At 38.6% G+C, this 17,786-nt stretch overlaps 1 protein-coding gene across 3 annotated transcripts in view; it reads right to left on the bottom strand.

The window, feature by feature from the left end:
• THSD4 (thrombospondin type 1 domain containing 4) overlaps positions 1-17,786 on the bottom strand; it is a 320,405-nt gene that overhangs the window by 75,232 nt on the left and 227,387 nt on the right. The gene's annotated exons all lie outside the window — the stretch shown is intronic.

The raw sequence follows: 17,786 nt of genomic DNA, 5'->3' as shown, positions 1-17,786 counted from the left end.
TGAAAAGCACTAATGCACTGATCATTGCTGATAATACCATCCTCAGCTGCAAGAAGAGAATCTCATAACAGCATAGTTCCTGTAGCTGCCAGTCAGAAAAGAGGTAAAGAGCTATGATTTTTTAATGATATATTTATATCATATATATATATAATATATATTATAGTTATAAAGCAGAACTACTTTATAAATAAAAGCCTTCTCTTAATTTCCTCTAAAACTGAGCACTGAGCCTATTCCCACCAAAAGAGGTTTCTAAAAAGTCTTTATACTGTGTCTAGACAGTTATAGTAGAAGTAATCCTCCTGTTCACCGAATAGAAAATACTCAACCCATTCAGTAACACTCACTCTGACAGTATAATTTTGGAAAGAAAAAAAAAGGATCATTTAAAATAATATAAAGGGCAGAAAAAATGTTAAAGATTTGACACAAAACAGAAAAAAAAAATTTCCAACTTATTGCACTTTAAAAGACACTGTAGAGACAATGCCCTCTTGTACCGAAACATTCCTGTTCATTGATCTTACTGTTCTGTATTTCCAGACTTTAAATTACATTTATGATGAACACTTATCATCTACCTATATACTAACTGGCACATGCAAAGAACAACTAGTTCTCATTCACCTAAGAATGAAATATTGTATGAGCCAGTAGAACAGAAGCTTATCACATATTTTATGAAATTTAGTAATTTGATGGAAAACATTCAAAATAAATGAAATAATTTCAGGTCTGCCTGAATAAATTTAGGTCTACTAAAAAAATGCTCATTCAAGGACAAAGAAATCATTCCCAAAATTTATGATCATGTCAAGAAAGATGTCATAACAAGCTACAAATACAACAATTTAACAGAAAAAAGGAAGAAGCTAAGATTCTTAACAGAAAAATAAAGGGAATATTAGAGCCACTGAGGATGAAGTTGAAAGGTCATAAGGGCATGTAAAAAACAAGACAATTCTTCCATAATTCTTGGTCTTTTTTTACCAAAGGCTGGAGCCTTAACTTCTTACCTAATCCCCACTCTACACTGTTCCTCGTTCTGCCCTTAAGAAAATCATCTTTGTCCTGCTTTTGTCCCCATTTTAATAAACACCTTCCTATATTCTAGCCAAGTTTCTGAGGCAGACTGAGCTTTTCTTGCCATGTCAGGTATCTTCTCCATACACAGTCTGATGCTTCTACGTCCCAAGCCTTTCAAACAGAAATGGGAAGGCGTTCTCTTCATAATTCAACAGTAATGAAATGGACACAATTGAACCTGCAAATCAGAAATTCAGCATTGCCCCCAGGACACTTGGGTGAGGTAACCATTTGTACTATACGTAAACCAGCTTCCCAGTAGCTGAGATGGTAACTTAGAGACTTCTTCACTGGCCAGCAATATAACTGCATTTTTAGAACAACAATGCTGCTGTATATAATGGTTTCATTAAAAAACAACTTATCTATAAAAGAAATCAGGCTCTCTTTTGTGATAACACACAAAGCACTTCATCAACAAGCCAAGGAAGAGATCTGATGTCCTGGAATTTTCATACTGGTTATGGCCTAAGTATAGCCTGGAGATAAGAAGGAATTTGTGACTGCATGTGCACAAGCAGTTGGAATTGCTGGCAGTTAACCAGCATACAGACAAACCACATGGTATTTACTTTGAGAACACAAGTTTGAATTTGTGTTGGCTACAGTGGAAGCCCCACATCCTCAAGAGACAGCAGATACTTAATATACCTTGAATCTGATAGCACTATCTTTAAGTTATTAAAAAGCAGAAATATAACTACATATAATTAGAACTTTTGTATTCTGAGGAATACAATTTGGTTTTATTTGTGCAAAGGACAGAAATGCCTGGGTCAGGGCTCGCTGTTACAGGCGTCGCTGCACCTGGGCATTAGAGACACAACATTCTCCAAGACCCTGTAAAAACATGGCATAGCTGACCCACCCAGCACCATGAACTGCCACACCACTGTGTCCCACAGCTGAATGCAGCTGCCAGAAACACAGTAAACACCAGAAAGGCTGACAAAGAAAACCCTACAACCCACACTTACAGGGACAGACTATCAGGCCAGTCTCCGAACACTGCAGTCCACCGTCGCTCACAACAGAGTCCCAGCCAACGCAGGGATGATGGCTGAGCCATTCAAGAACCACAAATCAGCCATCCATGGGCACGGTCAGGGGAAGGAGGAATAAACAGCTGCCTTTTCAGACTGTTTTTAAATCTGGAAGGGTAAGATAGCTAGAACAACCTGCAGTCACACTGGAGGTCTGTGGGAGAACCTCAGACTCCTCCAAGACCTAAGTCCCTGACCATGCCTCCATTATACCACTTTTTTTTACTCGGTTACCCATAACCAAATGTAAAGCTGCTATTGACATGCTGCTCCTCAAGAAAAGAGTTTTGCCAGAGGAACCAAGCTAGAAACTCTGCTGATGCAGAAACCAGGAAAAAAAAGGGTTTTTTTCCCTAGCACTGTAGGGCCATCACAGTATGGGAATGTGAGACTAATTTCTTTCTGGGTTGTGCATCAGCTGAATTAATAACTAGACTCCAATTGTAGAACAATGACCTGTAGGAATGACACTTCAATAACCACTTAACTACATCTCTAATGCTCTCCTAATAACTTGTATTTTCTGCTTCTACCAACATACAATGAACAATATAAATTTCTCTATTACTAGTTACAGAAAAAATGTTGACAAATACTTTCTAGGAAGCTCTCCTTCCATTATTTAAAGTTCAGAACATGCTACACAGATGTCAGCTGAGTTCACTGAAACCTGTAGGAGTCCTCACAGCTGCAAGAGGCCTTAGGAGGAACCACCACCTAACATACACAGAGCTTCTCCTCTCCGCACACTATTAATCCTGAGAACGTATCATTGACTAATTATTCACTGTGCCACTTCTTACACTATAAGCAACATCTTGTTTCTCACTACATCAGGGGAGCAGGGGGCAGAATTGATTCCATCTTAGCTATTTCCTTTCTTCTGCCATTATCACCTCCCTCCTGTTGCTGCTAGCTGATACACTACTACCATTCATGAGAGCACTAATAACTCAAAAGTGTTTGGTTTTTTTTCTTTTCTTTTGGCTGCTAACATATGCTTGATTTCAAACAGATACAGAATACAGGCTGATCTAGTTACCACAGCTTAGTAATGATTTTGAACATGTACACGGTCATTTGTGTTTACAGAGAATACTCGAATCCCACCATTTGAATTGACTGCAAATGGTTAGAGAGATGGTTGAGGTAAAGGGGAGGAAGACAAAGAGGAAAAATGTAAAAGAGAGCCCAGATGCAGGTTCATATAACTGCAGTTTCTTCTTTGTGAATGTTATTCTTCTAGTATTTGCTCAAGTTAATGTATTGGTGAAGCAAATGCTGTTGGGTGTTTTTTGGCTTTGTTTTATTTTAATTTCTCACCTTAAATGCTTGAACAGATCACTGGAACCATTTAAAAGTCATCTGTTTTTCTTAAGCACACAATTTGTTTCCTTTCTGCATTTTGTTCAAGATGGACAAGGGATTTATTGTCTTGTTAAATCTTCACTTTCATTTCTAGTTAACAGCATTTTGGAATTACTTAAGGGTGCTGTAATTGTTTAAACAGACATTATTTGGAAAGCCCACAATAGAGGAAATTAAAATGACTTAATTCAGCAACTATACTTTGCAATGTCCACTATTTCATAACTCTAAGAACAAATACTGCAAAGCTTTTATTGCATTGCCATGACTAAATTTTATATATTGGCATTGAGAAATAGCTTTTCTGTTCTCTCACACCTATAAGCAAATTCTGAGCAACAAGGTTAGTCTGTTTAAACAGAAAGCTCCGCTTTACATGTAAGCCCAACACTGAAATGCTGTCATGCAGTATCCAATTCTGAAACTCCATTTCTCTCATCCACCTGATGCAAGACAGCCCTATGCATTTTCTGAGGCACTCGTCTGCTGGCAGTCAGATTGTCATTCAGAATTTAAAAGCCTTCAGGCAGAAGCACAACAGAAATAAGAGCTCTTTAAAAAAAAGGCATATACAGGTAACATAGCATGAACTGCTGACAATCAAAAATGACATGTGCTACTTCAGGCCGCTGCGTGAATTATTGTTATCAAGCCACATTCACACGAGGACATTTGGGGTTACAGCATAAAGAGTATGTCAAATTACCAGACATCTGCTGTTTCTCTCCTATGGTATTCCATTCATGTCCTACTCAGAAGTTGCCAGAAAACACAACTCTGCTCCATTATACATTTAGAAGGTGCTCTGCCCTCTACCTTTACAGGAATTCCTTGCTTTTCCTTCTCAGTCCTTAAATGGATTCTTCTTTCTCTTTCCCATTCAAAAATCATGCAAGGAAGAAGGTCAGTCACAGCATTAAATCTGCTCAGCTCCAGAAGCTGGTGTTTTATTTTCTTACCAGCAGTCAGTTGCACGCAGTGTCCAGCCCTCCTTCCTTTGAATATTCCAGACCTCCTCAAGACGTAACATCTAGTGGACACTGAACTTTTTCTTTCTTTTTAGGTTTCTTGCAAGTGCAATCGTGCTAAAAGATGGTGCATAAACTTCATATAAAATGTCTCACTCTGTGACCATGGTCTAGACGCACCCAGCTGAGTGAATGCAGTGGGTTCATGAGCCAAAAATATACAGGAAGCTTTGAAAGGATTAGTAAGAATGCTTTCTTTTGAATCTCTTCTAATTCCACCCCCCATTTAGTAAGCATAGTGTATGTGCAGTAAGCGGTCAGATATTTCAAAATTTGCCCAACAATCTCTACTGCATGGAGAAACATATTTCTATTACATTAGTTATTCTTGATCCAAATCCCAATGAAATCAGTGGAAGGGCTCCCTTTGAAATCAGCAGGAGTCAGGGCTAGGAATCAGCTTTAGTCCCAGTGAAAGGCCATCTACAAAAGACAGAAGAGGAGGTATAATTTACTCTTCTTGATTCATCAGGAATAGCTTGCTGAAATCACAGTTTACTTCATGGCCCTTTGTAAGTGGGGAGGATTTTGAACTTCAAGTTGTGGGATTCACTGTACCACAAATGCAGCATGATTAATGGCCTTTCAGAGCCCTTTCACCCCAGACAGTAACTTATGAGGTCTCCATGGGGACTCTTTGTCTGTATCTAGTCTTATAAAGGTCTTGAACTCTGAAGGAATATAATATGATTCATTTTCTCAGTTGGTTTACGATTCTACTGTTTAGTCCTCAAATTTCATCTTAAGTTATGCAAACCTGAAGCCCACCAGGACAACTACAAAAAGCTAGATGATATGAAAAAAAATATATAAATTAATGTTTCCTACATAACCTTGTATACTTGGTGGCTGCTTTACAGATACCTTAATCTGTGTAGTTTTTACCACTGGAAATGATAATTACATTTGTAGCCAGAACCAGAAGATTTGTTTTATCAATCCCAATTTACCTAACAGGCTTACTCACTTCAATGTTAAATTCACACCTGCAAACACTGTTATTGACTTTTATAGCAAAGCATTTAGTATGTAAATATTGTTGTCTACAATACACAACACTTTCCCTGTCTGTGACAGAGGCTTCAAGCTAAAGCTGTAAATATTTGCCTTTCTGGGAGTTCTCTTACACACTAGCTCCCTCACTAAGATCTTGCCTTCAAAGCTGTTAAGAACTACACCAGTGTTGCTGCTTCAGAGTTAGCTGTGCTTCCCCCACTAAGTCTGAGAAGTTTTCACATGTATTTTTAGGGATTTTAGAGATCTGTTCCCCTTTCTGTCACCTATTCACAGAACTCATTTGCAATTTCTGAAACAAAAGTTTGCACATATTGAGGCCAAAGTGCATACTTACTCCTTTATTTATTATTTACAACATTCTCTCTCACATAAACAGAATTGTAACTAACTATAGGATTTATCTCAGGAGTGTCTAAGAACTGATGCAAGATTTAAACTAATTTATCAAACACTATGCCCACCTTTAATAAAGTACGAAATCTGAACACAAACTTTGCTGCTTCATCAATCTGTTATCTATCAAATATCCATTTGACTACAACATCTAGATGTACACATGTAATCCAGTTTAGCCTTTTGACAAAGAAACTTACGAGAAAGTAATTTTATTTGAGTTCTTTTGATTTGAAGACCAGTTTTGAATCAGTTCTTTCTTCAATGATCTCACTAAAAGGCAGCAAGTTTGCTGGTTCCCAATGCAACACAGAAAACATTAATGTCATTTAAGACATTAAGACAGCCTAGAACACAACTGTGGAGCCAAGAAAAACTGTCAATGAGAATGGGAAGAGCTGAGGAATCATGCCCATCACTGAGACCCAATTCCACCACAAATGAAAAACTCAACTGAAAAACTCTTGGGAAACTAAACATGAAAGATAACTCACCAGAGAAGCAGGAAGCAAAACCAGAATGGGTTTTCGCTCATTTCAGGTTTCTAGCTCTGGGCCTGAACCTGCTTAGGTTCAGTTCCAATTAAATGAACATCGGTCTAAAATAAGTTGAGTAACATGGTTTGGTAAATCAGCCCACATTGCAAAACATGTCAGAAATGCAAGGACCACATGACGAAAGTAGTCTTACAAAAGGGGCTTTGGCCAGGAAGGCAGATTGTTTCTTTTTCCTGCTTCCTAAACACAGTGCTGAGCACCTCTGAGACTTCAGCGCTGCAGCTGCATCTGGTAGTCAGAGCAGGACTGGCTAGAAATTCTGGCACTGCACTCCCTAGGAAGGTGTCCAGCAACACTACAACCAGAGCTTGGCAGTTGCAGGATAAAGCCTCTTTAGCCTGGTTTCCCAGGCTCTGAACTAGACAAAGCTGAGTTTTGTTTATTCCCTGTTTCACATCCTGTGTACCACTTCCTGGGAGGTTAGCTGCCCAGGCTCAAGGCTAACTTTCATAATGCAGCAGTTCAGCCTTGAACCACAGAGCTGAGATGCCTCCTGCCCTCCTTTTTCCTAGGAGGAGCTTCTAAGGTCAAGGTCTCACCACTGGTCTCTGAACTATGCTGCATGTACACCTGGGCCTGGCCTCATACCACCCTGACTCCGACCGTAGTGCTGACCCCCTAACTTGATTTTATGGCTTTACAAAGGACCTACCTCATCGTTAGGAATTGACCTCCACATCTGGACTGGTGGCTGAGTCTGGAAACCATCACCAGACCTGCCCTACTTGCTATGGAACTGGGGACATGCACCCTTTTTGGTAAGGCCGCCGTCTGCCTGGTTTGCTGTGATTCTCAGCTCCAGGTTCACCTCCTACGGATCAGCATGCCCTTGTTGCTCCTGACACTGTAGATGAGACTGACCACATTAGTATTTCTTTTTCCTCTGGCTGTCAGAGGAAATACTCCAAGTGTTCACTACTCCAAGCTGCAGTCAAAGGACAAAGAGATCTGCTTTGAGCAATGCAGCTTGCTTACTGAATAGAAAAAAGAAACCCCAAATAAACAACTTAGTATTGCTCTAGACATGGTAAAACTCTCTGAATCAAAATAAGCAGAAAATGCACAACTTTATTTTTTCCCATAATGAGGAGGAGTTTGCACTGTGCAATTTAGTTACCTAAATTTTACTGTATGTCATAGAACACCGCAACCAACACTGGTTCAAAATCTAGACAGTTTGAGGCTCTTAGTAATGCGTGAAAAGAAAAAAAAATGCAGAATGTATCTGTTCTTGCATGCTCCTACATTCCTTCTAAAGTTAAGGGGAAACATGTTTTTCTTCTTCTTAATCTAGGGATGTTAACAGATTTGACAAAAAAAAAAAAAAGATCAATGAAAGATATTAAATTACTTAACAAAAGGCTGTATTATTTAACACTACTGGGAACAAATGCTTGGTCCCTTCTCAAACAGGGTGGGGCTATTTGGTGACTCTTAGAGGGAATCTGAAGACAACCTAGAGTTTGGGTAGCTGACAAAAAAGGAAACCTACAAATTAAAATACCTTTTTTTCTGCAGTTTACAGTCCTTAGTAAAATTCTACATGTCATGCAACAAACTGCCATTCGAGCCAGATCTGTGATCCACACAAGCTAGCGTTCAGGAGCGAAGAGTGACCAAGAAAATTACTTCAGCAAGAACTGCAAAAATCATGAAGTAGTAAGACTGCAGTAACACTGGTAGGGTTTGCCTTTATTCACAGCCATGGAAGCCAATGGTAACAAGTTCTTTCACTTCAGCGATTTCTTAGGGAATACTCATACACTAATTAAGAAGGTAAAGTCTCAGGACGTCAATTAACAATGCTGGAAAATACAGTAAATCAAAATCCTCCAAGCCCCAAAGAAAACACAACTAATTTCTGTCACAGATTTTGAAAGCAGATTTCACTACCCTACCTTAACAATTTGTGTCCTATGACACAAGATTAATTACGTTGTCCACAAGGTGGCACTTACAATCCTTGTGAAATCAAAACATAGAAGGCCCACGCAAAAAAAAAAAAAGTTAATTTCTTACACCGCAACACAAAGGTTTGTATTGCTCTTCTTTTCAAATTAGCTTCTACTACATGAGTAACAACTACTGCTATTTTGTTTTCAATAATATGTTTTTAACATTTATCAGTCAATCCAAAGATTTTTTTTGGTTTGGGAGGTGTTTTAACCTGAAAAAAAATGTTACAAGAAACTGAAACAAAGGAAAAAATCTCAAATTGCCTTTTCTTGCATCATCTGCTTTCCTTGTCTGGAGACCAGGTGGACTTCATTTATCAATCATAACTAACTATTTTAATGCAAATCCTGCTGCCTTTTCTCAAAAGGAATCTTCATTGACTTCAAAGTTGACATCAACTGGAAACATGCCAAGTCACAGGAGTCGGCCTCTTTATGGATTTGACAAGGCAGAATTATGTCTTCACAATCCAAAACCTACTAACAAACTTAAATGATTTTTGTTTTAATTGTATATATTCTATTTTTTCTACTTGCTTGTGTTTTTGTGTCAAACTAAATCACTCCAGCTGAGTCTGTAGAAACAAACAGAGAAAGATCAAATTAGGGAGCACCTGAGAAACCTGTATGTACACAAATCTTTGGGACCAGATGGGATGCAGTAAAGGGCGCCAACGGAGTTGGATGACATCACTGTGAGGTCACAGTGATCGGTAGCAATGCCCAGTGACTGGAAAAGGCAAATGCTGTATCCGTCTTCATTAAGGGCAAGAAGAAGGACCTGAGGCTCAGTTGCAGACTGGTCACACTAATCCCAGTCCTCAAAGACTGCGGAGCCAATCCTCCTGGAAATCATTTCTAAGTACATGAAGGACAAAAAAAACTTACTGGGAACAACCATCATGGATTTACCAAGGCAAAGTCATGCATGAACAAGCTGCTGTCTTCCGTGATTAAATGATGAGTTCAGTGGGTAAGTGGAGAGCAGTGTATGTTTTTCACCTTGACTTCAGCGAGGCCTTGAACATAGTCTTCCACAGTACTCTTAAAGCCAAACTGGAGAAAACCAGACTGGGTAAATTGACAATAAAGTGGATGGGAGACCAGCTGGATTGCCAGACTTAAAGGATACCGATCTCTTCTCCAACTGACAGGCAGTTACTAACGGCATCCCTCCGGGAGGCCTGCTGGAGTCACTGCTACAGTATTTCTTTAAGGACCAAGACAAGAGCATGCTGTCAGCAAACATAAAGATGGCACCAAACTAAGGGGAGTAGTCAAAATACTGGAAGCAGGACTGCTACTCAGGGGGACCTTGACAGGCTGGAGAAATGGGCAGACAGGAACCACGTGAAGTTCAAAAGCAAAGCCCTGCATCTCAGAGTTAACTCCATGCACCAGTACAGACTGGGTGCTCACTGGTGAGGAAGCAGCTCTGCAGAAAAGGACCCGGGGGTCCTCATGGGCAACAAGTTGATCAAGAGCAAAGCAGTGTGCCTTGGCAGCAAAGGCAGCAACTGCACACTGGACTGTACTAGTAAGGGTTAGCCGGCGGGTCAAGGAAGGTGATTATGCACTCTACCTGGCACTCAAGAAACCACAAATGGAATACTGGGTCCAATTTTGGGCTCCCAGTACAAGACATTTACTTTAAGAACGTTTTTGAAGAGAAGCATTAAAAGCTTCTGAATGTGTCAAAGATAAACCTTTTCTCCTCCTCTTTTCCCCTGAAGTCCCTCTTCCATCTTTGCCTCCTCCAAAAGAAGAAAAATGAAAATACCATGACATGATACAAACAAATGTGAAACCATGAAAACTGAATGATTATCAACATCAAACAATACCAGTTAACAACCGTTTTCACTGGATATCTTGCAATATGATCTGCATCACCTCCTTTTTATATTTTCTGTTCAAATTTTCAGTGCCAAACTAGCTATGGTTTTCTTATCTCTTAGTAATTCCAGTTATAGCTTAGTTTTATGAGACATAGCCATTGTAGAAGACGCAGCAAACTTCCTTAAAACTGGCTAGATGTAGACATCTACATTTACACCTTCAAGAATTAAGCTTTCAGCTATGCATTACTAGTAAAAGTGACACCATCTTTAAACAAAACCAAATAAAAAGCAAAGACCCTCTTATTCTTTCAGTACCAGATTTCTTTTTCTAAAGAAAGCCATAAGCATCTTTTTTCAGAGCCAAACATCTATCACAGACATCTCACAGAAAGGAAAAAAAAATTACCTTAAAACAATAAACTCAAAATTTTAAATGTTAAGAAAGGCCAAGGATGTTTGGCAAGATCAGCCCATTGCTCATTTTCTCCAGATGAGTATTTATATCTAAGAACTCCTACTTGTTTTATAACCAAGCAACACCATAAAAATAAAGTCAGGGGGTTTTCCCCCTAAGTAATGGATATGTAAGTAAATAGCTGAGAAAGAAAATTATAAAGTTTAAAGTATGTCCCTTTATATCACTAGTACCATGCTATTCACTCAGAAATCCAACTTCCAGTAGTTTATATCAATATAAACTCCCCTCATTCACTGGAGCTATTTGTAAATAACAAGAATGATACAGATTTCCAGAAACTGCTTTCAGTGTTGCTGATCCCTAAGAGTGCCAAAATGTACGTGCTTCACAGCATTCTAATAGAACAGCCAGCCAATTACACCACACAGCCAGCTTTTTAAGCATTTTACTGTATGAGCTATTTAACATGTACAAACAAAAATGCGTGGTTCAGAGATGCATGTCCTTCAGTGGAAACAAAACGAACAGGGTGTTCGACAGCAGGGATCCATGCCTATGACTTGTAGAGCAAGAGAGACCTTCAGAAAACTCCCAAAGGCAGAGCATGACAGAGACAGTTAGCCCGCTTGTCTTATTTCAACGTCTCGCATGTCTTCAAGGTTGCAGTCTAACCCTCATTTGCTTTACAAATCAAAGGAGCAATGCTGAGAATTTACGTTCAACCACAGGATAACAAACAACATTCTAATGGCTCTCACTTGATTTGTGGTTCGCTATAACCGTAATTTTTACCCAAACATTTGATCCTACTTTGGCTTTCAAGTATTTCCTGCTGTCCACAGACCTAATGCTCACAGATCTTTGATGCTATTTACAGCCTTTCACAAATAGATTGTGGTCACATCCAGATGCCGCCCACTTAATTAATCACAGATTTTCTACCTGCACAATAGCTGTTTTCATTACCTATATGTGCTTTATGTTCAACTTTTTTTGTCAGATACATTTCAGTCAGTGAGAAGAAACAAACTATTCATTTTTGACAACCTTACGAATCCAAATGATATTTATAGTATCTAGATATGCACCAGTTTAATAAATAATAAAAAAAAAGCTACTCACATAAAGACATATAAAGACTCTTTCACTAAGACATTCAATGTTTTCTTGCTGGCTAAAGAATTACTTGAGAGAAAAAAGGGTTTATTCTTGTTACAGTGGAAAAAGTAAAGCCATCCAGGAAAAGTAATCATGTGAAAAGATGGTCTTAAAGATATCAAGTGGTAATAGCTAATAGAAAAGGATTAAATATATAAATCATGCATCTTACACTGATACCTCTGACAATTAGCAAATCATTTTCTCTCACATTGTTTTTGTTCTAGGGAAAGATACTATAAATGGGACTTGTAACTCTCCCGTACACAGAACCAATTTAAGGCATATGAAATTAAGCTAACTGCCAGCAATTCTGCAGCAATAAAGAGCTGAAATTGAAATAGACCGTTGCTGGCTATCACCTTGTCGAAGTAAAGATAGCTACTCAACTTGGAGCCCTCTAAAAATAGCTTATTAAAGAAGTTCCTTACTGAAGTGTTTTGAAGTGGCTGTGTTAGTAGCATTTAAGAGTGAAGGAGGTTGAGATGCCTCATCATAATATATACGGTCCTCTGGAAAACATATATCGAAGGCGAGCGCAAGGCTTCTAGGCCTTTTTCTTAATTTGATCATATACAATTCAGTCAGCAGCACTCATTTCTGCATGGGTTAGAAAAATCTGGCTTAAGCTTTCAGGAGCCTCCAGGCATGGAATCCAACTACAAGGACATGAGCACAGCACAGAAGGAGCCTAGCTGTCCGTGCCTGGGCCTGGGGTCAGCCTGCTCACAGACACTGCTGGCGCTCGAGTATTCAGAAGCACATCTAGGTTCTGGGGCTTCAGATTTGTGTCTTCACGCTTTCAAGTGGATCACATTGCTCACATTCATTAAGGATGGGAATACTGTGATAGAAAAAAACACCCAAAAGTACCTGAAATAGAAAGTTTGATTATATTTTTTTCATCTGAACAATACATCTGCAACTGGAAGTTCCATATCAAAACAAGTTCTAATGCTCAAGAGGTACGATAGGGTCAAATGGCACATGCATCTCTAGAACAGACTAATTGCTTTTTCACTTCAGAAAACTTAAAACCACAAGGACAGTAAAGTTGCTTTAGTCTGACACTAAGTAAATCTAATCTGAAATAAATATTCCAAATCACATAAAATGAAGCACTCATGTCTGCTGCAAATATGCCAAATTACTTGATATCGCAGATTCAGCAAGAGTAAACAAAATTTATGCTTCTCTGGAAACTGGAAAAGCAGAAAAACATTGCAATATCTAAGGTCACACAACAACTCCACATATTACAGTTCTTGAAAAAGGGGATCTTGTTTCCTATAATCTGTACACAAAGACGAAGTGTATGTTTATGATGTGGATCATAAGGCTAAGGCCTTCAAAAATGCAGACAGGTCTTGGATGTACAGGTGTACTGAGTTCAGTAACAGCGCAGGCTGAGAATTCATGAAACAGTTCTTAACATTTAGCCTAGTTTGACCTTGTTGGCAATGACAAGAAACAGTTAAATAAAATAACAACAATTTATGTCATTGATGTTAACTCTATGCCTTTTAAAAGACCTCTTATCTGAGTGGATAAAGCTAATGCATGTCAGCACCGCCCTGATCATAATTCAGTATTATTGTTGGCAAGTAGTACTATGCCCATTTCAGGATTAAATGAAAGGTCTTGACAATTCTCTTCAAAAGCTTGATACTTCAGAAAACAAATGTAAACCACAATATAACCCATCCGAAGATATGGACGTTTCCCCAAAATAACATACCTACTCCTTGCTGGCCTTGAAAGACTGCATTTTAATTCTCTTGAACTTTTACAATGCCTGCCATTATTACGTTCTGGTCCATGAACATCATAAAAGGCGTAAACAAACAGTAATAATATTTGAAGACAACATCAGGAAGAGAGCTGAAGAACACAAATAGTCTCAGTTATGACTTCAGTTTAGAACAGCCTCCTGAGCACTCACAGGCAAACATCGACCCCCGCCCACACAGCAGTGAGAGTCTCTGCTTCCACAGCCGGTATGTAATTGTTTGAAGAAAGGTTCTACGGCCTAATGACCTCTATGATGCTGGTTTTATCATGCCATGTAGGAACAGGGGATAGAAAAACGGACTAGTAGATTTTTCATTTGGGTGGTGGAAAGACACAATCTGTTCCTTCTGAAAAAATCCGAAGTGGCAGAGCAGCCACTCCACAACGCAGCAGATGTCTCCGATGTCCCAGCCAGCAGTGGAATCCTCCATTCAGTGCAGTTCTGTTTCCTCCAGCCTTGGTGCTGAACAGCTATATTCTATTGTTCCAATTAACGTCTATTTAAACAACATGGGTAATTTTGTATAAATACCAGTGCTTTCTCTTTGTGAAGAAACTGTAACATGGAGCTGTAACAGATACTTGAAATCTTTCAACCTTACAAGTTCAAGTTTTCTAATTTCTAATAAACAAAATAAATTTTATTCTTCCAAAGCCCTATTTGAACTTGCAGTCTTGAAATATTAAGATTCTGCCAGTCCAATAGAAAATAACACCCCTTAAAACATAAAAGTGGGGAGTGTGTGTATGTGTGTTACTGCAAATCCCCTGCAAGACAACTGAAATTTAAACACTCTGGAGCTTTACATACTCCTGCTGACCAGAATTTAGGAAAGCAGGCAGTGCACCCTAGCTATGTTACACAAGTGCAAAGCCCATTTAATATTCAGCCATCTGGATTTTTGGCTGTACATCAACGCTGTAGGGGAAGGAGATGTGTGAATCCAAAAGGAAGGTCACAAGAGCAGAGGATGTGATGGCATGAACCAGCTCATTCCAAGCATGCGTCTGCATCACAAGTAGCAAAAATAGGAACACCCATTTCCTATGGATGCAAGCAATACCTGAGAAAATTGACTTGTGGAAGACTCCACACTGTTGCAGATCACTACTTTTAGCATCTCATGTGGCCCTAGAGTGTTTGTCAGATAGATTTTTGTTGAAAGAGATGATCCTTCGCTTTTCAGCCAGCAAGGACTAGATTTAACTAGTGCTTGTTTCTTAACATGGTGTTACCGTAAAGTTTGTGCCAAGTGCTATGCTGAGATTCAACAAAGCAAACTTCAGAAATATCCCATCTGATAAAAAGAAAAAATAAAATACACCATCACATGTGAAACAGTCTTTCCAGGAACTGTTTCTTCCTCATCTGTATAAGGTCCTCCATCATCTTACAGCCAAGATGATACAGGTCTGAAATAGATTTCCTTGACTCACATTCTTCACTCGTGTTTTATTACTGTTTCTGGGTTTAAAAGAGTTTAGCCCAAATAACTTCTTGTCTATACAGTATACTAAAACATTGTTTTAAATACAACTGGTTTGTACTGCAGTGGGAAGGTTCCTTTACTACATGATCTTCACACCTACTTGTGAGAAATGATTTGCAGAGATGAGATTTCCTTTCACAATGTGATTTTGTGGTTGCAGACATGGGATGAAAGAGTAGCAGTGCACCATCCCTACTTGCAGAGCTCATGTTTGAAGACAGAATATATTGCTAGAAAAATGCTTAAATAAAACTATCCTTTCTACACCACTGAATATGATTCATATAAAAACATGCTTATACAGAATACTGTAAATTCACTCCTCCTTTTCACTTGTTTTAATAGACTGCTTACATGGGACTAATCACTAAACATCATTACACATTTTTCATGCTCAAGCACTATCTAATAATGAAATTACTTTTTAGAGTGACATTTCTGCAGCCAGAAACCAGGGAATTTGGTTCTTCATAACTTGCCTGTTCTCCTTTTCAACAGGGCCCAGTTCTTAGAATGCTGGTTTTCCTCAAACTCAGAATTGTAGTCCAAAATCCCTTTTCTAAGCTCCTAGAACTATTCAGCTGACTGTGAAGCAGTTTCACACAGAAAATGAAAATTTAAAAACAGTCTTTCTGAAGTTAATGACAGTGAACATGCCAAGTTCCTTTCTTGTTTACCTCTGCACATGACTGTATGCACAGGGGTTAGATTTAAAAGCTTGTCTAACAAGAGTTATTCTTGAAACCTTTTTTAAGCTGCTACTTAACTAAGCTGTTTTAAACATCTCCAAGTAGACCTGAAATAGTATGATATACTAGAACTTACCAAGAGGATACCTCACTATCACCAACAATCTAAAATTACTACTTCCAAACCACAGAAAACGTATTTGGAGACAGACAGGCAACACTTGAAGTGTCCTGGACAATACAGACTCCATACAAATTTTCCACATGTGTTACTAAGTACTTGAGCACCGTTAACTAGAGGTATAAAACAGACCGCTGTCCTGACACACTGTCTTTTCCCCTCATTCAGGTACCTCCAGGGCTGGGAAACATAACCAACACTTACTTTATGAGTACCACTGGGACACCAGGAAGAAAACACCCTCCTGTCAGCTTGTACAAAGCGGTTTCAGGAAGGGCTCAATGTGAACAAAATGACTTTCCTTAGTGATGAAAGAAAAGATAATCCACAGTTAAGCAAAATCCAGCCTTTAACTGAGCTTTGCTTGGTCTCTTATTTTACTCTTCAAAACAAAATAAAACCTGACAGCCAAATCAGGCATGGAGCAGTGAAGTACAGCTTAATAACTCATTCTCATAAGCTCATCATTCCAGGATGCAATTTGTTATATTATGAAGGAAATTAACTAGTCTGTGCCTCCTGAGCTATAAAGTGTAGAAGATACTGTGAATGGTTTCCACTGACCACATGATATAGAACTGGAACTATTCATACTAACAACAGTCTTGACACTTTCAACATACAGTTTTTAATTCCCTTAATTCCCTTAAAATTTTTTCAACATTTTCTTATATTCTAGCACAATTTCTTAAATATTTTCAGGATCAAGACTTACAGTCAGGTATAAGCAAAAAGCTGTATTTAATATCTTGACATATTTCATTGCTGCAAACTTTCAAATATTTTTATTTCTGTTAATCAGAGAGAAAATGTGCAAAACATCAGTGACAAGGTCCCTGAGTAATGGAAAACTGTATATATTTCTTTGTTTTGTTTGGCATTAAATTAAGGAAAAAACTGAGGCCTAATGCCTGCCTCAGAAGAGTATGTTCAACTTCACCATCAAGTCAATAATGACTTCATCCTTAATTTGCACTTGAAGTTCCCAGTCCTTAGTATTTTCTTGCTAATGTAAGATATTCAAGTTAGCAAAAAAACCCGTGTATGAAAAGCTACAGAAGAATCTCAAGGCAGTGAATGATCAGATGCTTTGAATGATTAGATTGAATGACCAGAACTCTTCAGCTGTAGTACAAGAACACAGAAACATAAGAAAGTCATGCCAAGTCAGACCAAAGTTCCAATAGTCAAAGACATTAACGATGGATGCATGAGAGAGATCCTAAACCCACAAAATATATGCTATTTTGACAATATATTTTTCCAGGTTGCATTTTTTATTTGAGGCACAAAGACTTCCTAAGTCAGATAGAATGTCTTTAGTATCATTTAGTAGTCCTTTACTGACTATGCTTAGCTTCCTTCCTAAATTCTAGCTTCCCTCTAAATTTTAGCAGCCCTAATTTTTGTGTCAGTGAGTTCCACTATTTAACTACATGCCATATCATTTTATTGTGAAACTAACACTAGGTAATTTCTGCTAAAGCCTCGTAGTTCTTGTATTGAGACACAATGACAATAATTTCCTCTTCACATTCCCCATAAACTCTCAAATGTTATGGATTTCACTCAATCATTCTCACCCAAGTTCTCTTTTTTCCAGACTGAAATGTTCCACCTATTGGACTGCTGTTCATGCTATTCCATTCCCTTATCATCTCTGTTGGCTTAACTGCACCTACTGTACTTCTAAACATTCCTTCACATTTCTGATGCCTACGTGCCACCTGTATGTTTGTCTGTCTATACATACTTATACAGAGAACCA

The sequence above is a fragment of the Falco punctatus genome (assembly GCF_963210335.1).
Source record: "Falco punctatus genome assembly, chromosome: 7".
In the NCBI taxonomy this organism is placed as follows: domain Eukaryota; kingdom Metazoa; phylum Chordata; class Aves; order Falconiformes; family Falconidae; genus Falco; species Falco punctatus.
This window is presented reverse-complemented; position numbering and strand designations above follow the sequence as displayed.